The following is a 23,296-nucleotide window of genomic DNA, read 5'->3' on the forward strand; positions in this document are numbered from 1 at the left end:
TGGCTTTTGTACGCGCCGTTCAAAAAAAAAATTGGCTTTTGTACGTAGTGTTTTAAATTTTGTAGGTGGTGTTTCAATTAGTTTTGTACATGGTGTTTTTAAGGTTAGGTGCATGGCGTGTAGGTTTTGTATATGGTGTTTAAAGCATCTATACATGTAAACACCTAAAACGACAAATCACCGTGTTCACAAAGCGCTAATTCTTTTGTAAAAATATTATAGAAATACTATACTCATATTAAATATAAACAAATCTCTAACTTTATAGTGTAATTTATTTTAAAAAAGACGAACAAGAAAGTAATGAATAATTACAAAAATGAAGGAATTACCATGTGAGTTGCACACATGCAAGTTCCTTTGTTTCTCTTTGAATAATTACCATGTGAATGGTTTTTAATGACTGAGTTGTGAACGTACGTTTACAGCTTGTAGTGACTCCACGAGAGTATGTTGATTCTACCAGGTCACGGTTTAAATACATTTTTCTAATAATTAATTTAAACCGGCTATAATATTTTTTTTATTTTTTATTTTTTCCTGGTATTTATACAATGATTTGCTCAATTTCAAAAAAAAACAAATGATGGGCAGCTTCCACGAAGGTTCCCTATCAGTTACTAACTTACTATAAATGTGTATATAGTTTCCTCACTTCAGTCATTCATTCACTAAATCTCCAACTTCTCCACGCACACACATATAACAAACCAAATGGCTTCCAATGAACCATGGTTGCTCGAAAACGGCTCAGTCAAGAGACTGACCAAGGAGACGAGGCAGGGCCATGGCCGTAGCCGAACAGCACACAACAAGTCCTCGTCCTCCCTTCGTAGAAAATCCGATATGTCCCTTGTGTCAAAAGTGCCTTGTTCAACTCTTAGAAACTTCTTAGCTAATCTCCAAGAGGTCATTTTGGGTACTAAATTAGCAATTCTTTTTGTCATGATCCCGTTCGATATTGCTGCCCAATGCTTCGGTTATGCAAGGGGGAGTCTCTCTCAAGGCCACCATAATAAACAGCCACCGGTTCATACTTTGTTCAGTTACATTTCTCAAAGAAAAATATATTTTTTCAAAATCATAAACAGACTTGTCTTTAAAAGACAATTTTTTAATCTAAAGATTTATACACAAGAAGGATTGTATAACAGGCATGCTATATATATACATGCAACTGAGAATTTCACACCATTTTCAAACGACAGTCTGAGGTTGCACCAAACGGTCGTTTGAAGGTCAGGGCTTCCATCATACCCATACCTTATAAACGGCCGTTTTGAGTTTTTGTTTTTTTTTGCTTGAATGGTCGTTTAAGTGTGGATTAGTAGTTGTCCTTCTATAAAATGTTTTTTTAGGGTTTTGACACAACAAAAAAAATAAATAAATAAATAAAACAAAAACAAAACTGCAGGATGGGACTTTACACCTATTAATTATAAATTGATCTTTATGTTTCAAAACAGAATTTTATAAATAAGTATTGTATCATAAAGCTTGTTGTTATTAACTTATGTTTTTCTTCTATGATATGTTGAAACGGAAGTATTATGTTTATTATTTAGTATATAAGTTCGCCATTTGTTTATTAAACTTGTGCAGACGTGTCATATTACCTAATATACTTCTGTTTTATATAATAAAGTATGCTGTTATCAATTAATATATGTTTAGCTTTCCTCTGCGGTGTTAAAATAGCAGTATTATTGATTTATTGTAGTTATTTTATATATGAGTTTATCATTTTTTTATTAAGTTCAAGTCTCACGATGATAATTAGATTGAAAGAAATTTGTTGTTAAAACAAAATACTTATTTAAACAGCCATGGGTTTTCTCATTATACATATATGATTTATTTTATCTAACAAATTTTTATCTTTCTTTATCTAAACAGCCATGGGTTTTCTCATTAAGTTTACTTGGATTAATTCCGCTTGCTGAACGTGTGAGCTTTCTAACAGAGTAAGCAACAATTTTCGGTTTCCTTTACTTTTAATTTATATATTTTATTTTCAACTAATATATCCAACTAACTAAATTCTTTTTGTATAATTTATCATTGATTACAGGCAGATTGCTTTCTACACGGGCCCCACGGGTGAGTTTAATAATTAATTATCTATATATATATGGGTTTGATGTTTCTCTAATTTTTCAAGATAACAATAAAATTGTATTTTTAATGATATATGTTTGATGTGTATTTTTTATATATTATTGCAGTGGGAGGGCTGTTGAATGCAACATGTGGAAATGCAACATAACTTATTATTGCAGTATTTGCTTTAATGGAAAAGAAAATTGATGTTGTCAAATATTCTCTCTTGGGTTCCATTCTTTCCAACCTTCTTTTGGTTCTTGGCACGTCTCTTCTTTGTGGTGGCGTTGCCAATCTTTCAACTGAGCAGAAGTTTGATAGGGTAATAACCTTTCAAAACCGGTTCTAACAATTTTCAATATACTATTGGTTTTAAAATAAATGTACGTATACATTACATATATCATGTACATATATGTACTAATCAACTGGTCGATCGGACGGTTAATGCTATTTACATGTTACAGCATTTACGTTGTTAGGAACAAAGCGGCGCGCGGAAGCGAAACAGCACACACATGCACAACGATAAACACGCATAAACGAAAATATAAACGACACAAGAATTTAACGTGGTTCGGTCCCCGCGAGGGGACCTACGTCCACGGGCTGCAACTAGGTTTTCTTATTAGCTCAGAACTAAGATTACAATTACATGATGGGATATATATAATAAACAAGATTAGGGTTAAACATAATTAGGAACCAAAACTGGGCCTCCTAATAAAACCGGCCCAAAGGCCTTCATAACCCAACAATCTCCCACTTGAAGGCCTTGCGATAAATTCCAGCCTGCCATCCAAGTAAATATAACAATCTCATTCATCCAGTAACTCTAGTAATCTTCAGTAATAGAAATCTACCAAGCCTCCAGTTCCAAGAACAAGCTAAAACTTCAACAAAAGAAGTTCTCCAAGCCTCCAGTTCTCTAGGAACAAACTAAGATTTCTACCAATCCACACCCTGGTTGCATCCGCCCTTCTCATCAGTTACCTGAAAGGCCTATTGAAGCTCCCGAGAACTCCAATCCGGTCATCCCAGACCCAGCCATGACAAAACTCGCCAATGACTCATCCTCAATCTTAACCGACCCTCACTTACTCACACAACCGGCTTCAAAGACTTCCAGAGGATAAACACTCTCCAAATCAGCAGACTATACCAGGAGAGATTTTCACATTCGGATTCCTGGTCCTCCGAACCCAACGTCCCTTTGGAAACAAACCTAGAACACACCTGCGTGCTCCCACTGTTACCAAAACCCCGAACATGTTCGACCTCCTCCGAATACGCTCAAACTAACATCACTGTGGCTCCAGGCTTCATGTCTGCAAACTGAAACCCCTTAGCTCTACCCGATTCAGCGAGCCAAGACCTTATAACTCGGAAGTTGGTTCACTTCTTCCGACGATACAAAAAAAAACTCGTATCTTCCAAAAGTCTTTAATTAAAAGATTCAACAATGCTTCATTGAAGTGAGTAACAAATAAAACATACCATAATCTTGAACCCAAGAGTCGTCACCGCCTTCACTGAGTCCCAATGCATCAACCCCAGATACATTCTCAAAAGCAGAATTCCAAACCTTTCGACATCGACCCTTAAAATGTCTCACCTCTACGCAACCTACCAAGTCGACTATGCCCAGTTCCCACTGTTTCTGTTATCCCAACCCATGCCACACCAACACTCCATGAGATGAGCCCCACTCGTACTATCCCGGCAAATAACTTTACCCAACACGAGATTATGAACCTCTCAAATGGTGTACCACTGATCACCACCAAACAAGATATAACTTCACAATTCCAAACGAACAAGAAGTAATAATCACAGTTTCGAACCAGCTAACAGGCAAACAGCTATAACAACAGTAGAACTTTCATGAAATCAAGCGGTACCAAGGGTTCTATGACCGTACACACGATCAGTTAACTCAAACCCTAACCGAAAGATCATCCAAACGAGCAATAGTTTACATGACTTGCCACTAACCTCATTTTTTTTTTTCACTTATGCCGTCACCAGCACACCCGCTGGTTCCATTTTCTCCAAGTTTATCCATCACCAGTACTATATCCAAGTTCACATGACAAACCAATCAACCAAAATCCATAACCGTCAACATTCCGATCATAACCACCTCGTCTTCAGTTATAACAATAACAAACGAGAACAAATCGAAAACAGTGAACAGACACAACAAGGGCACGGGCCTAAACTTGACGATTGTTCAACAGAACACTGCCAAATAAACCGATTTGCTCTTGCAATAACCGATAAATCAACTAACTGTAAATAAACTATATAAAGTTACCTCAGACTAATCTCTTGCAAACAAATCTGAACCCGAACCTAAATGGTCTTCACAAAACCCGGTTCCCTAATTTACGGTTGATAATAAATAGTCAAACCCTAACTCAGCCTGACAGCCACCAATCTTGACTGTCGATCACTGATGAACACGAACCAGAAATTAACCCTGCGATCTCCAAGAGTTATTCACGGTGACGGACCTACCCAACCCTAATCACCAAAAAACAGATTCGAACCAAAACCTTCTGCGAAATCGTTACCAGTGCAACGAACCGTGTGTCCAACAAGCCAAAGCTCTGATGCCACTTGTTAGGAACAAAGCGGCGCGCGGAAGCGAAACAGCACACACATGCACAACGATAAACACGCATAAACGAAAATATAAACGACACAAGAATTTAACGTGGTTCGGTCCCCGCGAGGGGACCTACGTCCACGGGCTGCAACTAGGTTTTCTTATTAGCTCAGAACCAAGATTACAATTACATGATGGGATATATATAATAAACAAGATTAGGGTTAAACATAATTAGGAACCAAAACTGGGCCTCCTAATAAAACCGGCCCAAAGGCCTTCATAACCCAACATACGTATCTTTCTTTATAACTATCTATTAAATTTAAATAAAAACACCTGTTTTTCTAGCTTTAATGAATTGTTATATAAACTTTCAGATCTCAATTTTTTATTTGTATCTTTATCATATTCATAAAAACTTATTTTATTCTTTTATCATTTTTATACATGTGTAATAGTTATATAGAGGGTCAATAGTAGTTTTCTAAAGATAGAAAGTTAGAGTGCATCATATAAAACGGATTTATAAATTAGAGAATGGCACGGAAACGTCAATTTGAGTATTACATTAATTTTTTTTTCTCTAAAGTATAAAAAGGTTGTTATGGAGCTTGAGATCGATGTAAAGTGAGGTATATATGACGCTGACGTGTCATTGTTAAGTGATAGGTAAAATGGTATCCATACCACATAGTCTAAGTGCTCTAACAAATTATTTCAATACTAGACCGGCCAGCTTATTGACCCACTAGTTGGAGGGTTAGGCCTTTCATAAAGACTTTTGATAACCTCTTGTTATCTTGATGAATTTAAAATCATTATTTAGAAATTTCTTATTATAATATAGTATAAGTTTTATTATTTTATCCAAACAATTAGAATAACGTGTAATTGAGGATCTTTTTTAAAGCTTGTGTCGTTTTGTGTGATTTGTTAAAAATGGTAGGTTTGAACCAAATATTATAAATTGGTATATAGATGTTCAATCTTTTACATATGGAATAATATGAGAATATAATAAATTTTTTGAGTTTACCCCAATGAAAATACTCTTAATATAATATAATCACAAATTTAACAACATAAACCTAGTCGAGTTGGGCGACAGTACACATGTCTCATACTTGTTTCCTAGGTTACAGATTTGAATTCTATCCTGTTCAATCGTTGAACCGGCCGGTTTTTTAGTGTCACTCTTTAAAGAAAAACTTACTTTTGTATCAACTTGTTAAATATTAATGGATATACATTAACATGCATAGCAAACATTTGTTGAACAGAAACAAGCAGATGTCAACATTGCATTACTTCTGCTGGGGCTGCTATGCCATCTGTCGCCACTCATGTACAGATCTGCTGCTGTTGAGAGTACAACCGCTGATGCACTTAGTACTGCTAAAGCAACACTCAACTTGTCCAGAGCTTGTTCCATTGTCATGCTTATCGCTTACTTTGCTTACCTTATCTTCCAACTCTGGACTCACCGTCACATCTTTGAAGGAGAAGAGGTATTTACGTAACGGTTATTATTAATTTTTTATTATATAATAGAGTATCAAACATAATTAAATATGTTATATATAAAAATCATATATAAATACAAATTTAAGTATTTATAATTTTGTACACATAAATTTAATAATTATAAACAATAGACAAGTCGAGTTGAACTCAAGCTTTAGAAATATATCTCAAAATGATCCGGCCAGCACTATATATAATATAAGTTACATGAGACGACTGGTTAGGAATTACGCATTACATAAACATGTTTGAAAAGCATATTATGTTGCTACCAATCACTTGCAGGAGGATGAGGATGACATGGTTGTAAGTGAAGAAGAAACCCCAGTGATAGGGTTTTGGAGTGGGTTGATTTGGCTAATTGGAATAACTGGAGTCATCTCATTGCTTTCTGAATACTTGGTTGACACTATTGAGGTATCACCGTCACCATAGTCAAGGAGTGACAATCTTGACTCAAACCCTTTCAAATGAGTCCATTTGAGTTATTTTAAAAGTTAAATGAGTTGGTTTAGGTAAAAGATTTTAAATAAATGAGTCAAAATGAGTCATTTGAATTTTCATCCTTTTATTTTCGGGTAAAAATGGGTCGACAAGTTCAAAGAAATGGGTCGATGTGGGTTAGTGTCCTAAGGAAATGTGACAGGTTTCGGATCGGAACAAGTTTTCGTACAAGACAGGTTTCGGCACGAAACGGGTTTCAGATCGGAACGGGCTCGGTTCAGGTTTCAAGTCAACACGAGTTTTCACCCGTGACGTGTTGGGTTTTGGTTTCTTTTGTTTCTTTCTGGTCGATTTCGAACTCGTTTTTTCATTTTTTCAGCTTTGTTTTTGTTCGATTTGAATTCTTTTAGTTTCGTTTTAATTGATTTTTTTGATTTCGATTGATGTGGTCCGGTTTTGGCTTTTTGTTTATTTGTTTCATTTTCGTCGATTCTTTCGGTTTCGGTTCGATTCTAGATGTTTTTTTTATTATTTTTTTTATTTATATTTTTTTATGGAACGGGGACAACGTATGAAACACTTTAGTGTTTTTACTTTTTTTGTTTATGATTTATACTTTGAGTTATAATTTTTTTATTATTATTTTTGAATATTTTTTTGAGGGTTTTTGATCTTAGTAGAAAACCCTTCAAAAAAATTCAAAAAAATAATTAAAAAAATCGTAACTTAAAATATAAGTAAAAAACGAAAAATCTAAAAACACCAAAATGTTTCCGCCGTTATTCTCGTTAAAAAAAAGGAAAAAAAAACTCAAAACCCGGTTTGACCCTAACCTATTTTGACCCAAACCAAAACAACCCTTTTTTTAATTGACTCGTTTTGACCCAAACTCATTTTGACTCATACTCGTTTTGACCCATGACTCGTTCGACCCAACCCAACCCAACCCAACCCATTTGCCATCTCTCAATCACCATTAATTAATATTAATAATCGACAATATTTTATGAACCAAACAACTGGTGATTTTATTCATTTTGGTTTAAAACATTAATTATTCACAAGTTTTATATAAATAATAATTTGGATTAATAATATACAGGAAGCCTCAACTTCATGGGGGATATCAATGAGCTTCATCACCATCATCATACTACCAATTGTTGGAAATGCAGCCGAGCATGCTGGAGCCGTCATCTTTGCTTTCAAGAACAAATTGGTAATTAATCGAATTTTTGTTGGTATCTAGTCTTTGCTAGTTGCCTTGTTGAATATAATACCGTCTTTCAAAAAAATAAAAATAAAAATAAAAATAATCTAATTGTTTTCCATATTTGCAGGACATAACTTTGGGTGTGGCACTTGGTTCTGCAACTCAAATTTCGGTTTTTGTGGTAAGTTTTTTTTTTTTTTTTTTTTTTGTAATTTATTGTTAAATATTTTTTGATTTTTTAAATATAAATTAGTTTACTTTTTATTTAGGTTCCAATGAGTGTTATTGTTGCTTGGATTATTGGCATCAAAATGGATCTTGATTTCTGAAGAGGTAGGTCCCAGCAGAGCCCAGTTAGACCCGCAAGACTCACCTTAAACAGGGACGTCTGCGCAAAGACCAACTGGATCCGCAGGACCAACCATGCTCAGAGACGTAACGTCCTTACGCGCAGTACGCAAGCTGGTCCCGCAGGAAATGCCTCCCAATGGTGAAGGACTCCGCCTGTCCCCGCAGCCTCGGATACAAGCCATTAGGGAAGGCCACCCGCGCAGCATGGCTACACGCACAAGGCACTTAACTCTCCCCAGTGTCACCTGAAGGAATGAGCAAAGGCGGGAGGGGGAAAACTCCCGCCTAAATGAGCCAGTCCGTATGATGGAGGATCTTTTGTGTAATACCTGACGAGGTACAGACAAAAGATCTGACCAAGAATGCGACAGCTCACTGACAGCAGCATGGCAGACAGCACGCCACAGCACTGTGACCAATAGCCGCCGCCTACCCACCAACTCCTGCCATACCACGTGCCTAGCCTGTAGTTGGCAGAAGAGGAAGAGTGCACGACACGCCTGCTCTGTGTCAGCCGCTACCTATCCACCACTCACAGGCAGGGCACGTGCATAGGTTACAGTTGGTAGCGTGTTGGGCCGGCTAAACCCCTTGGAAACCTACCTTCGGCTATAAATACCCCAATGGTATGATCATCTTACAACATCTTATCTTATCATATTATACCTGATATCTGCTCTAGCAATCTCTTAATATACTTTTATATTTAAAGAGCAATCTAGTCTGATTCTCACGCCGGAGGGTGGTCACAAGGAGGAACCCCCCCCCCTTCTCAGTGACGAGCTCACGGTGTCTGTTTTGCAGGTTATCAGAAGAACCATCTTCCAAGGGTCTAACCCCTCGTGGGAAACAGCTATCCAACCCCCAGGTTACCAGTAATCTGCCCGGGGTCCGGTTAGTGTTTCTTCATTGGCGCCATCCGTGCATAAAGCTAGAACTACTATTTTCTCCAGTTTTTTCAAAACTTTATACAAAAGATGGTTAGAGAAATTCCGGTAACCACAACCCCAGCTATTGGGGGGAATACCGGCAACACAGTTTTTACAAACACTACTCCGGCTACCGAAGCCAGAGCAAGTGAAGTAAATTTTACGAACACTACCCCACTTACTAAAGCAGGGGCAAGTGCAGTAAATGACCGCCTACTGGGATCCACCGATACCCAGTTTGAAAAACGAAGACTCCCCCGCCAGACTCTCGACGAAGTCAAGGCATGGGCGGAAGCACGACAAAAGGAATTCCAGGCTGAGTTAAACGAACGCTTGCGTTCCGTGCAACAGGCCGACGAATTCGAATACTGGGAGGATGACTCGGAGGAATCCGACTCCGACGCGAACCCTCGTCATAAGGCAAAAGGGAAGCGTAAAGAAACGGAAACCCAACCGAAAAGGCATTTTGGACAAGCCTTTAAACCAAAAAGCATAGATGGAAGTCCACGAGACTTCTCTAAAACGTTCAGACCAAACGTTACAAATGCAGGAACGTCCAAATTCGCAAAGGACATTGCTGAAGCAATTGCCCCGAAGAGTGCTAAACAAATGCCTAACATAGGCACATATGACGGCCTATCTGATCCAGACGATCATTTGAACAGGTTCATAGCGGGGGCAACCGTTAGCAATTGGACGGAACCCACGTGGTGTTACATGTTCCAAATGACGCTGGTGGGGGCTGCTAGGGCTTGGTTTGATCGTTTACCGGTTAACCACATTTACGACTGGGCAGACTTCCAGCAGAAGTTTAGCCAGCACTTCAGCCAGCAGCGAAAGTATACCGAGGAGCAATGGACAATCCTCAAATGCACACGGGAAGAAGATGAATCTCTGCCAAACTTCATCACTCGCTTCAACTCAAAGAAGTTAAGTTTGGGCAATATCAGCGAGGATCTTGTTCGCGCAGCCTTCATCCAGGGCGCGCAGGACCCAGAGCTTATCCGCACCCTAACGGGTAAAGATGGAATGCCATCCACATGGGATGGCATCATGACAGCAGCCAAACGCTATGCGGAAACGGAGAAGCAACTGGGTAGAGACCTTCCGCAGAGCACAAACCTTTACACCCAGAGGACGAGAGAGGACAACGTCCTCACCGCCCGGTTGAACAAAAAACGGAAGCAAGGCATTTGGCAGTCAAGGGTAAACTTTGACACCTCATCCGGCTTACAGCACCGATTGGGTGAAAGGGATAATGTAAAGCCGCACCGGAACTCCAGATGGACGCCACTTACCAAAAGCGTCACTGACATATTTGCTACTGAAGAGCTCCCATGGCCAAAGCCTCCAGTAATCCGACATCGTCACGATGCTGATCGGAGCAAGTACTGTGACTATCACAGAACAAAAGGCCACAACACTGAAGAATGCATAGACGTAAAAGACATGGTCGAAACATTCGTCAGAGATGGGACGCTCGCGCACCTCGTGGCGAAATAAAAGCTAAGCAGGCAGGCAGGTGCGTGTGGAACCACGGCTGGGGTAAACACGAATAAAAAATCAGCTTCAATATAGAGACTACATGCTGCGTAAAGAACGAGATCCCGAAACAGGTGCGTGTCGGCTCGATGGCACTCCTGTCCCAACATGGAAGGGAGTTCAATTACACAGTTTGCATGTAATCAATTCCAATTTGTAAAGAGAAGGCCAAGAGCCACTTCTAATGGAAATGATTCTCTTTTAGAATATCGAAGCTGATGATTTTACATTTATACTTTTCTGGACACTAATATGCCGGTTTTCACCGCATAATCACGTGAAGTCAGTGAATGGGAAGGCGGTCCTACCCGCACGAACCCAATAACGCGACAAACCTTCACGCAGGTCAGTTGAAGGGGAAAAAGTTCAGCACCCAAAAATGAAAGTGCTGGTCTATCCGCATGAATCATTAAGGAAACTGAATAACCTATCGACAACCGCGCGTCGAACGGTTCAAAACAAAATTCTTAAAAAGGTAAGAAAACCTACACGCAGGTCAGGTATGGGTAAAGTTTTGCCATCCTACTAAGTGCAAGTGACGGATCTACCCGCACAATCACGAAGGAGGAAGCAAAACTTCACACCTATTATCAACCACGTTCAAAGGTTAACTTATCCTCATAAGAAAAACCTACACGCAGGTCAGGTATGGGTAAAGTTTTGCCATCCTACTAAGTGCAAGTGACGGGTCTACCCGCACAATCACGAAAAGAGGAAGCAAAACTTCACACCTATTATCAACCACGTTCAAAGGTTAACTTATCCTCATAAGAAAAACCTACACGCAGGTCAGGTATGGGTAAAGTTTTGCCATCCTACTAAGTGCAAGTGACGGGTCTACCCGCACAATCACGAAAAGAGGAAGCAAAACTTCACACCTATTATCAGCCACGTTCAAAGGTTAACTTATCCTCATAAGAAAAACCTACACGCAGGTCAGGTATGGGTAAAGTTTTGCCATCCTACTAAGTGCGAGTGACGGTTATACCCGCACAATCACGAAAGAGGAAGCAAAACTTTAACCCATCAACCACGTCCACAGGTTAACTTACTCTAAACACTTGGAAAATTGCTATTTTAAACTAAGTATGCAAGTCATAAGTTTATAAAGCAAAGAATCCAATGAAAGGAATAACAATCGTATATTTCAATGATATATTACAACAGTGGCCGGGTAACTACCCGCCTAAAAGAAATCTATACAAAGCTAAGTCTATCCTAAGCAGTGGGAAGGGATCTTCAGGATCAGGCTTCAGGGCCACCTCCGCTTGGACCAGCACCGTCAGAGCGCGGCTGCCCAAGGAAAGCCTTAAGGATGTTTAGCCCATCATCAGCAGCAGCAGCTTCATTCACCTTCTCCACTACTGGATGCGGGAAGGCAGCGTACTGGTTCACAGCTTGGTCATAAGCAGCTTCAGTATTAACATTGAATAAAGGGAAGTTGGAGGGCGGAAAGCCTCTCTCAGCGAACCCTAGACCAAGCAGGAAGCCAGTCTTCTGCCCATCCTCATGAGAAGCGTTGAGGGCTGCGCTCATCGCATCGTCATAAGAGGTCTCTGAGAGGACCTGACGCACAACCTACAAAAGAATACAAGTTAGAACATTTTCTAATTACGAGCGGAAAGCGTAAAGAAAGAGATAAAGATACCTGAGGCAACGCTTCTCGAAGCAACCATTGGAGGGTAGCTTGACTTTCTTTGTAAGCACGTTCGGCTCCGCTTTTATCAAGGTTGGCAAGTTGAACTTCCTTGGCGGCAGCTTCTTCAACGCTTTTGAGTTTCCTTTCAGTGCGGTCAAGCACCCCCCTCTGGTCAAGGATCTCCTGCAACTTCTTGGCATCTTCCATTGCCAAGGCGTCATGAGCATGCTGAAGAGCCTTTAATTTGCATTTAAGCTGCTCATTCTCTTCGCGAAGTGGCTCAGCAACAGCTTCAGCCTTGGCAGCCCTCTCAGTTGAGTTTCGCGCAGTCTCCTTGGCCAGCCGAAGCTGTTCATTCACAGCTTGGGCAGCCTTGGAGCGGGCCTCGAGTCGCGCCTGGACTTCAACCTCGAGGGCCTTGAATGCCTTCTCCTTCTCGGCTGCGGCAGCGGCCAACTGCCGGTTCTCCTCCCGAAGAGCCCGCGCTTCAGATGCATCTTTGGCGCGAGCTGCTTTTAACTTGTCGTTTTCACGACAAAGCAGCTCGACGCGGGGCTGCGTCCGGGCCTGGAGAACCCGAAGCTCATTGGTTAGCCTACCCTCTTGGTAGCTAGCCATGGCTTCCCCCAACGCACCATGAGGAGCAGCGTGGCGAGCCCAGTCCACGCACTCCACAGGGGTGCGAAGGGTTGTTCCTCGGCGTATGTTCCATCTTGGAACATACACTTCATTGGAATCCGACACTGCAAAAGAAACAAAGGCAGTTAGGAAAAGATGATAAAAATATATAAGGGAAAAAAGAACCCTACGTACCTGTAGGGTCAATAACAGGCCGATAGCCGCCAAACCCATCACCTGAACCTAAAGGAAATCCATCCAACAGGTCAGGCAGACGGGAAGGTGGCATAGATCGGCGGAAAGCCCGGCGCGTACCTGATGGTCCGGCCGTCGGTGCCGGTGGCGCAGGTATAGTGGCAGCCGCTGTGGTAGCCATTGTTGGCGCCGCCTCCTCTGCAACAGTAACCGCCGGCTCCGTGAAAGATGCTGTAAAAATTGCACTCACGGCCGGCGGAGACAACTTCTCAGCTGGAACAGCCTCAGGAAGGCTGGAACCAGCGGAAGCAGGCGGAGGCGCCTGGGTCGACGCCTCGGGAAGGCTGACCGAGCCTACCGTCATTGGCGGGGGAATACTTGCTCCAACTCCACCCTGGAATGCGTCAACATCCACGCCTGCACAAGCAAAAGTGTTAGAAAAATTTATTTGAAACAAATCTAGACAAGAATTATGGGGGTACTTACGGGGTTTCTTGAGCTTGAATGCACGGACGAGCGGGGGCGAACCCGATGGAGCCAGCCTCTTGACACCGGTAACCGTCGTCGTCACTGCCTCCCCGGAGGTAACAGCTACAGCCTCCGAAGCGGTGGTCTCCTCACCACCGGGCTTCCCCGCCACCTCTGCACTATCTGACTCGGAGTCAGATAGGACTACCGGGCCGGCAGTGGACACCTTCTCCTTGCCCTTCCCGGCGGCAGCCTTTTTCTTCCGCACCAACGGAGGACCTTCTGCGGATTCCTCAGAAGAAGAAATGTCAACAACTCCAGCAGCAGGCACAGCATTGAGGGGTTCAGGGTAGAAGATAGGCTTACCTGGCCGTCGGTGGCTCAGGATCTCTTGGCCCGGCGGGTAAACCTCCACGAACCGACCCGCGGTCTGCTCTAAGATGGGCAACTCGTTCTCGTCCAGAGCACGAGTACCCATCCGTGCGGGACCATCTTCCTCCCGCGGGTTCAGGAGCGACTGAAGATCGTTCCCCTCTGAAATCAACAAGAAAGTTAGAAAAAATCGAAGTCAGCAAAATGAAACAAGACGTACCATAAGGGACAGAGTTCGAACCATATTCAAGAACGATCGGAACCTTATCCGCATTCGCCGCCTTCCACACCCGGCTCATCCCCAGCATCACCATCGCCGACTCCGGAAAACGGAAAACCGGGGACTGGACCCGGGATATCTTCGAGAACCATTCCGCCTCCTCGTAGTTGAGGGCGGGAAGGTTCGGAAGCGCCTGGCCATTCTTGAACTTCATGGAGATGGGGATGGCTCGAGCGGATATGAAGAAGAACTCTCTTCTCCACGAGCGAAGACTCCGCTCGGTGGTGCAAATCTTTAAACCCTTAATCCGGGTTGTAAGACTGTACCACCCCTGGATGCACCTCCAAGTGTAGAAGGTCATCAGGCGGTCCACATGGGGCTCGATGCCCAGAATCCGGCACACCCATTCAAAGTGCCGGACCTTGGCAATGGCCATAGGGTGCACCTCTATCAGGTGCACACCGTGCCTCTCCAGAACACGGTACACAAACTTTGTCAACGGAAACCTAAGGTTTCCGTAGACAAAAAATGCAGCATAAACCCCGATCTTGCCACTAGGGGCATCGTACACAGTATGGTGGGGTTCAGGAAACTCAGGCTCGAGAGACTCGAGCATGAACTTCCTGACGATATACTGGTACAGATCGACAGGAAGAGAGCACTGGCATTCGCCAGCAGTCTTCTGGTCATCAGCATCATGAGAAGACATGGTGGAAGAAAGATGAAAAGAGATTTCAGGGTAATGCTTTACTGGACAGAAAAATTCGCCGGAAATTACTTGAGAAGAAGAGATGAAAGTGAAAAGTGTGAATTGCAAATAACCCTATCCCCCTTTATATAGTAATCGCAATTAATGCGGTGAATTTAATGCGGAGGAGAGAGAAATCGAAGGTGCAATGAAACTATGACACGTGGCAAAAAGCAAGCTGGCAACAGCTGTTGAAAGGACGTGTGCCAGTAATTTCGCGGCCACGCGCCCGAAATCCCGTGCCCACGCGCCTGAAAAAACGACTGGAATGACCACATAATGTCATGTCGCCATAACTTCTGGCACGTCCTGACAGTCAGAAGAAACCGTCGCACGACGTTTGAGGTATTGGATTGCTCTTATCTTTTCACCAACTCTTCGAATTTCAAAATTCAAAATTCGAAAATATTAAAAAGTAAGCGGGAAAATACCCCCCTACCTTGGCGAACAAGTAACCATAAGACGGATGCGGGTACAGTGTTAAGGTAAAACCCTTCACATACCTAACACCCGCAGGGAATTGAAGCCAAGAAAACCTTGGTGAACAAGTAACCGTAAGACGGATGCGGGTACAGTGTTAAGGCAAAACCCTTCACATACCTAGCACCCGCAGGGAATTGAAGCCAAGTACCTCGGCAACCAAGTAACTATAAGACGGGTGCGGGTACAGTGTAAAGGCAAAACCCTTCACATACCTAGCACCCGCAGGGAATTGACGCCAGGAATACCTTGGAAGTAAAGTAACCGTAAGACGAGCACAGGTACAGTGTTAAGGCAAAACCCTTCACATACCTAGCGCTCCGCTGGGAATTGAAACCAAGAAGGATCTTCTGGGCAATGCTTGCGGAAACGGAAATAACATCCCCGCATAGCGGGAACGTCGAGAACTACGTTGTTTGAAGCTCCAAGATGGAATTGGTGGTCTTAACATAATTGATCACTATGTTCAAAACTACCAAAACCTCATGGAAAATACATACAACTGGGACTCAATGCTCCTGACTTGCGAGGAGGTTACAGACCTACCCGCATCATACCCAAAGACCAAGCAGGAAACTCGGGCATTTCTGCAAGTGACAAGGACTTCCGCGGAAAGAATCCCCATGGAAAACCTTACAAAACCCTTTTCAAAACCCTTTGCTTAAGTCCAAAAGTTCACCTCATTTTATTAAACACTCATGAGAAGAACATTGGACTGGGGGGACTTGAAGAGGTAGGTCCCAGCAGAGCCCAGTTGGACCCGCAAGACTCACCTTAAACAGGGACGTCTGCGCAGAGACCAACTGGATCCGCAGGACCAACCATGCTCAGAGACGTAACGTCCTTACGCGCAGTACGCAAGCTGGTCCCGCAGGAAATGCCTCCCAATGGTGAAGGACTCCGCCTGTCCCCGCAGCCTCGGATACAAGCCATTAGGGAAGGCCACCCGCGCAGCATGGCTACACGCACAAGGCACTTAACTCTCCCCAGTGTCACCTGAAGGAATGAGCAAAGGCGGGAGGGGGAAAACTCCCGCCTAAATGAGCCAGTCCGTATGATGGAGGATCTTTTGTGTAATACCTGACGAGGTACAGACAAAAGATCTGACCAAGAATGCGACAGCTCACTGACAGCAGCATGGCAGACAGCACGCCACAGCACTGTGACCAATAGCCGCCGCCTACCCACCAACTCCTGCCATACCACGTGCCTAGCCTGTAGTTGGCAGAAGAGGAAGAGTGCACGACACGCCTGCTCTGTGTCAGCCGCTACCTATCCACCACTCACAGGCAGGGCACGTGCATAGGTTACAGTTGGTAGCGTGTTGGGCCGGCTAAACCCCTTGGAAACCTACCTTCGGCTATAAATACCCCAATGGTATGATCATCTTACAACATCTTATCTTATCATATTATACCTGATATCTGCTCTAGCAATCTCTTAATATACTTTTATATTTAAAGAGCAATCTAGTCTGATTCTCACGCCGGAGGGTGGTCACAAGGAGGAACCCCCCCCCTTCTCAGTGACGAGCTCACGGTGTCTGTTTTGCAGGTTATCAGAAGAACCATCTTCCAAGGGTCTAACCCCTCGTGGGAAACAGCTATCCAACCCCCAGGTTACCAGTAATCTGCCCGGGGTCCGGTTAGTGTTTCTTCAATTTCAATCTCCTTGAAACTGGTTGTCTTGCCCTCTCAATCATCGCCACAGCCTTCACCTTACAGGTATGTTTTATTGTATTTTATTTGTTATAAAAAACATGTAAATTAACTTCATAAATATATTAACTTTTATAAATCTATATATGCAGGATGGAACTTCACATTACCTCAAAGGAGTGGTTCTTCTGCTTTGCTACTTTATCATTGGAGCTAGTTTTTTTTGTTCAAATTTCTCCAACTGGTAATATTCCTAATTATATTTTCATTTTAAATATTTCTTCCTTTTATATATAATTTTATAATCAGTTTTCAACTATCGAAAGTTTTTAATCATTTCTTAATTAAATTCTTTTCTAGAACCTGGCAGCAATACAGTGAACATGAGATTCAATCCATCTAACCAAGGGATTTTTAGAATTTGAAAGGTATAGTATTTATATTAATATACTTTAATGTATTATAATAAATAAGGAAAAATAAACAAGATTATTTCTGATATTTTAATAAACATATTTTGCATGCAGGGTGAGAGTATTGATAAACAAACTGCATGCATGATCATACCTTGGTGGTGAATTCTTTCATTGGCGTGGACATAATGATTTATGGATTATTGCTTGTATTCGTGATGATGAGTCTGCGTGTTCCTTTAGTGATTGTCCTTTCTTTGTAATCATAATATTGTGAGAGATTACATAGGCAGTATCATACTGTTTAATAAAATATAAATAAGAATTGAAGTTTAATTTTGTGTCTTTAATTTGCTATATATGCCTGAATTAATATGAGTTTTCTTATATTTTTCGTGTCTTTCTTATGAACACATAAAAGTAATTGTTTTTTCTTCTTGTTGTAAAATGAAACGAAAGCTCTGGTTGTAAATACTGTTAACTTTATATATTTTTCAGCGTTAATACATTTTTACAAACCAAAGGTCACCCCCAGCTGGCCAAACCTAGTCGTATGGAGCCCTTAATCGCCTCCAAGTTATCTCCAGTTCTGAAAAAAACTCACCCGCACCACTAGTGGTAAAACCCGGACGCCCTCTTGATCGAATTGAAGATCATCTTAGTTTTACCTCATTGAGCCACCCATGTCTTAAGACTAGATCCAATAAATTAATAAGATATCATAAGACTAGATCCAGCTTCAATGAATCATGATGATCATTCACCATGCATTCTCAAGTGGTATCAGAGCATTTGACGTCTGATTGATTGTGTTGTCGAATTCAATTAGTTCAATAAAAATGTGTTTTGAAATTATCTTGGTTAACGAACTGTACGAACTTATACATACTGATAACTAATCAATTAAGGACGATTAACTTGATAATTGAAGTTATAACGAACCGAGGATTGTCCGGATTGATCTAAATTTGTTTTGAGCTGAATGAATTGGATTTAATCATTTAGTTTGATATGGTTTGAGGTTTAGCGGGAAGGAAGTTATTTGAACGCAAGATTTTGACTTTAATTAGTCAAAGTTGATTCGAGGTTCAACTGATTTGTTGCATGTTTGAGTGTAATTTGTGTTGGAATGTGTTCGGATTGATTGAGTAGTGATTATGAGTGTAATATTGGTTGTGTTTCTGGATTGGTTTGATAAGGTTTTGGTTGGTATTGAATCTGGTTTGAAGGTTGAAGGTTTGAATACATTCGCTAATTTCTTGATCATGGACTAGCTCATTCGCTATAATTTTTTAGTTCATTAGCTAGCCTGTTACAAGTTTGTTATAATTGTTCTAACAACGCATTCATGATATTGTCCATTCATTCGTGTTGCTGTTCACATTCGTTAACATTCATTCGTTAAAACACATTCGTTCACCTCGTTTGCTATCAGTCATTCGTTATAATATTCATTCATCACTTAGCCTCATTCGTTAACTTGACTCGTTCGTTATAGTATCACATCCTCATTCGCTACAGACTCATTCGTTTCCCATTCTCTATCATTGATTCATATTTGTTCATATTTCACCCTTAACTTTCAAAACTTACAAAATGACAAATTATTATGCTCTAGCTTCTCAAATCGCAATCAAGAAAACGATGTTGAACTATGATACGAAGATTGGTTCTCATGCCAAGACCCCAAGCTTAAAAGCCTTGATGATTTTGCAGATGGGATTTGAGAATCAGATCTCATTTAGGAGTGGTTGATCCGGACCGACTACAAAATTTAGAGAATACATATGTGAGAACGCTTATTCATTCACCGGGTCATGGACAAATTGAAAAACATGTTTCTAACTTGACGATTGACGAGAAGAAAGCTTATGATAAACATTTTCCACTTTGACAATGGCTTTACCATAACTTATTTTCCATCAATTTAGCCATATCATAACTGTTGCACCATTGTATGCTTCTCTAAAGGTAAGGAGTATAGGTAATACTCAGTAAAGAAGAAAAGGCAATGTCGAAGTTTCAATACAAGAACTTCATTCTCATGCTTCATGAGACAGTTGGAGAGTTATTAATAAGATCCAGTCACTTGTTAACTGAGTTGAACATATTTGGGTTACATTTGGATGAAGTAGATAAGATTGATACTTTAAGGAATCCTCTTCCACTTTTATACTCAACCTATATTCTGGTGCTGACAGAAAATGGTTATTTCAATAATCCAAATCTCAAATGCATGGATTTTATAGAAAAGTTGGAGAAGCGAGAGTATGATTTGAAATGTCAAGGTTTATCCAAATCTAATCAAGCTCATATTTTATATGGCTAGCCAGAAAGCAGGTCAGGCAGGCGAGCGATAGTACAAGCAAGCTAACACGCGGGTGTGGAGCACAACCTGTCAGCATAAGTACTTCTACTTCTATCACAACATTCTATATCCAAGCAAGTTATGGGATTCCTTCTCTTAAGGCTTATACTAAACTTAAATGTTTTCAAGCTCATCTGGTGCAAGTTCTAGTTCAGTTCCTCCTCCACAACCGAATGTTAATATGGAGGTAGCAGAACAACATTTTTCTTTCATGGAGGATTTCATGACCTCATATGAATAAATGGTGGGAAGTAAAGTCGCTATGTGTGACTTAACTGATGAAGATTATGATTAAATAAACCTTGATAATCTTGAGTTGATGGATCTTAAATGGAACATGGCTATGATAGTAAGGAATATCGAAGTTCATGGAAAGTAATGGTAATGATTTTCTGACCATGAGAAAAGGATTGGGTTTGATAAATTGAAGGTCAAGTTCTATAACTATCAAGAGTTTGATCATTTTTCCAAAGAGTGTGACAAGCCTAGAAAAGAGTATTCTCCTGGTAACAAGACTCAAGATAGAAACTCAAATAAGAAGTATAATACCAAATCAAAAGCCATGATCTTTCAGAGGGTATAGATTGGTCAAAAAGACTATTGGGTGAAGCTTCAAGTGAATCACAACAAGAAAACATGGTTGTTATTGTACAAAATGAAAAGAATGCAGGTGATGAACGATGTCTGAATCTGAGTAAGATTTGTCTTGTGAGTATCAGAAGGCAGTGTTTGCTTGCATGGCAAAAATTGAAAAGGTTAGTTTTAACTCTTCATCTAGTGTTTCTTATAATTTTGAAAGCTTAAGTTCATCTAAAACTGATGATTCTCATAACTCTGTGATTTCTCAATGTGTTGAATCCAATTCTAAACTTGAAAAGATAGAATATTCTACCAAGCAAAGGGTAGTAGCACATCAGGTTAAAGAAATTTTGAGAAATAGAACCAAGATTACTGAGCTTGAAAATGAGATATAGGAATTGAAAAATAAATTCACCAACTTTAGAAATTAATCATTTTTACTCAATGAGATTATTGAGGTAAATAGTAATCATCAAATGTGTGGTAAAAAGTGGTTTAGGATTTGTTGAAATTCCTCCTCCGTTTGGTCATGATTATACCAAATGACCAGACACGGAAAATTTGAAAGAAGTGGATGCTAAATGTGCACTAACAGTAGATCCTCTTGTGACTGTTAGTGAGGTTATAAAAAATTAAAGAGGAGAAACTTAAACCAGCTGAACCAAAGAAAATTGTGGAGAAAGAGACTAAATGTTTTATCCCAAAATCTCATGGTCAAAGCAATCTGGTTTTCTCTCATACTAATGATGGAGTGGTTATTGAAGATGTGTATAAACCAACTATGATTCACAAAGAAAAGAACATTCCACTTGAAAATAATATTCTTTGTGAACCACATGAGTTTTAGAAATCTAATTATGGTTATACTACATCTTTTGTTAGTTCAAATCCATCTGAGAAGAAGTTGATCTCAGATGAGGATTTAAGAAAGTTTGTAAATCCTATAAGTAGTGAGAAAGTAAGAAGATGTAGGGTTTACAAACTCACAGGGGTAAATCAATTAATTGCCGATGAAGTATTCCCTTTGAGTTTGGTTAAACCTGAATCGATTGAAAGAGTAGTGTTTGATTGTGGGAAACCTTATGTACGTATATGATACTGAGAGGTCTTTTGGGGAAAAAATATGTGTATTCAGTCACCTGGGTTGGATTCAGTCTAAAACTTAATAGAGTGTTCTAACTTGGATTTTTATAAACATAAACATGAAAACAAGTTGGACAATTCTCATGTGAAGGTTTTGACTTTTCAACCTGATGATTCACGTGATAAATATCATTCACCATAAATGTTTGTGGATATGAGAACTTGTTTTTTCTGTGGTGAACAATGTCATATTGCTATAGTTTGTGAATCTAAGGTCAGATTGACTGAGAAACCTTTAATCAAGGACCATCTTCCTATGACTAAAAGTATTTTGAAAAGGCAACCTACACACACCAAGGTTGATGATAATCAAATTGTGATGGATGAGTTTAACCCTAGGAAGGTATTTAGGGTTGATTTGAGAAAAAGAAGGTTGGTGTCAAAAAAGTTAAGCTTGTTAAACTTGTTTGCAAAGTGATTAAACCGAATGTGATTTATGTTGAGCACAAATTGACTAAAAGGTCGAAGGAAACTTTGTCCTATAGACAATTTCATTAATTACATCAACATGTATTGAAAAAGAAGTCTAGAGATGTCAAGGTTACTTTTGATGATTTACCAACATAAAAACCAAGACTTGTCTTATTCCAAAAGGAACATGAGGCAACTTTTAAACGATCAACACAAAAGACATGAGGAACATTAGGTAACTGTTGAACTTGTCAAAAGATCCAACTATTATTGTTGATGTTAGTCAAGCAATCTAATCCTTCACTTGTATGTGCAGAGTTCATCCAAGACTATTTCAGGAGATAAATGGATTATGGATAGTGGGTTTTCTCGACATATAACGGGAAATCATAATCTCCTTACAAACATAAAATGCATTCAAGGGGGGTTATGTTGCATTTTCTAGTAATTAAGGTGGGTTGTTTACTAAAGAGGGTGAAGTTTTAAATGGTAGAATGATATTCGAAAAAGTGAATTATTGTTACAAGTTTGATCATAATCTGTTTAGCGTTTCACAGATTTGTGACAAAAAGTATACGATCTTGTTCACTAACAAAGAGCATGTTTTTGTCATTCCAGAATAAATGGTTGTCATGCGATCACCTTGATCAAATGATATTTATGTTCTTGACATGGAATCTAACAAAACAATTTCATCAACGTCAACTCGCTTTGAGTCAAAAGCAACCGAGAAACACACTATCCTTTGGCACATGAGAAGGGGTCACATCCACATTCGAAAGATGAAACACTTGATGGAAAATGATTTGGTGGATGGTGTATCTTTGAAGAATTTTCATATGACTGATCACTGTGTCTCGTGCAAGAAAGGAAAGTAGAAAAAGAAGTCGCATCCATTGAAATAGATCAATTATATCAATACTCCACTTGAATGTCTTCATATGGATTTATTTGGTCCAATGAATAGAGCGTGTATTTCTGGGGCTTGTACTGTTTAGTTGTCACTAATGACTATTCATGATTTTCATGGGTACCGTTTATGCGCATGAAGGATCAAACAATCATTATTGTGTAAAATCTGATCAGCAGGATCGAATCACTTTACAATTTGAAAGTGAGACGTATACGAAGTGATAGTCGCACTGAGTTTAAGAACATTTTAATGGAGTTTTTTATATTCAACATGGTATTCACCATAAATTCAGTGCTCCCTATGTGCCATAGCAGAACGTGGTTGCTGAACGGAAGAATCGAACCATAATTGAAA

The 23,296-nt window shown here is 40.3% G+C and overlaps 1 pseudogene across 1 annotated transcript; it reads left to right on the forward strand.

Moving 5' to 3' along the window:
- The first annotated feature begins 678 nt into the window (after window positions 1-678).
- Window positions 679-17,540, forward strand: LOC143561799 (vacuolar cation/proton exchanger 3-like; annotated as a pseudogene). Its single transcript, XR_013140376.1, has 12 exons — window positions 679-989; window positions 1,896-1,964; window positions 2,072-2,100; window positions 2,226-2,422; window positions 5,995-6,222; window positions 6,524-6,655; window positions 7,785-7,901; window positions 8,023-8,076; window positions 8,165-8,216; window positions 17,117-17,181; window positions 17,268-17,359; window positions 17,476-17,540. The product of XR_013140376.1 is annotated as a vacuolar cation/proton exchanger 3-like (transcript).
- The last annotated feature ends 5,756 nt before the right edge of the window (window positions 17,541-23,296 follow it).

This window comes from Bidens hawaiensis, unplaced genomic scaffold, assembly GCF_021521415.1.
Source record: "Bidens hawaiensis isolate Kalapana, Puna unplaced genomic scaffold, B.hawaiensis_p1.1 tig00020791_1, whole genome shotgun sequence".
In the NCBI taxonomy this organism is placed as follows: Eukaryota; Viridiplantae; Streptophyta; class Magnoliopsida; order Asterales; family Asteraceae; genus Bidens; species Bidens hawaiensis.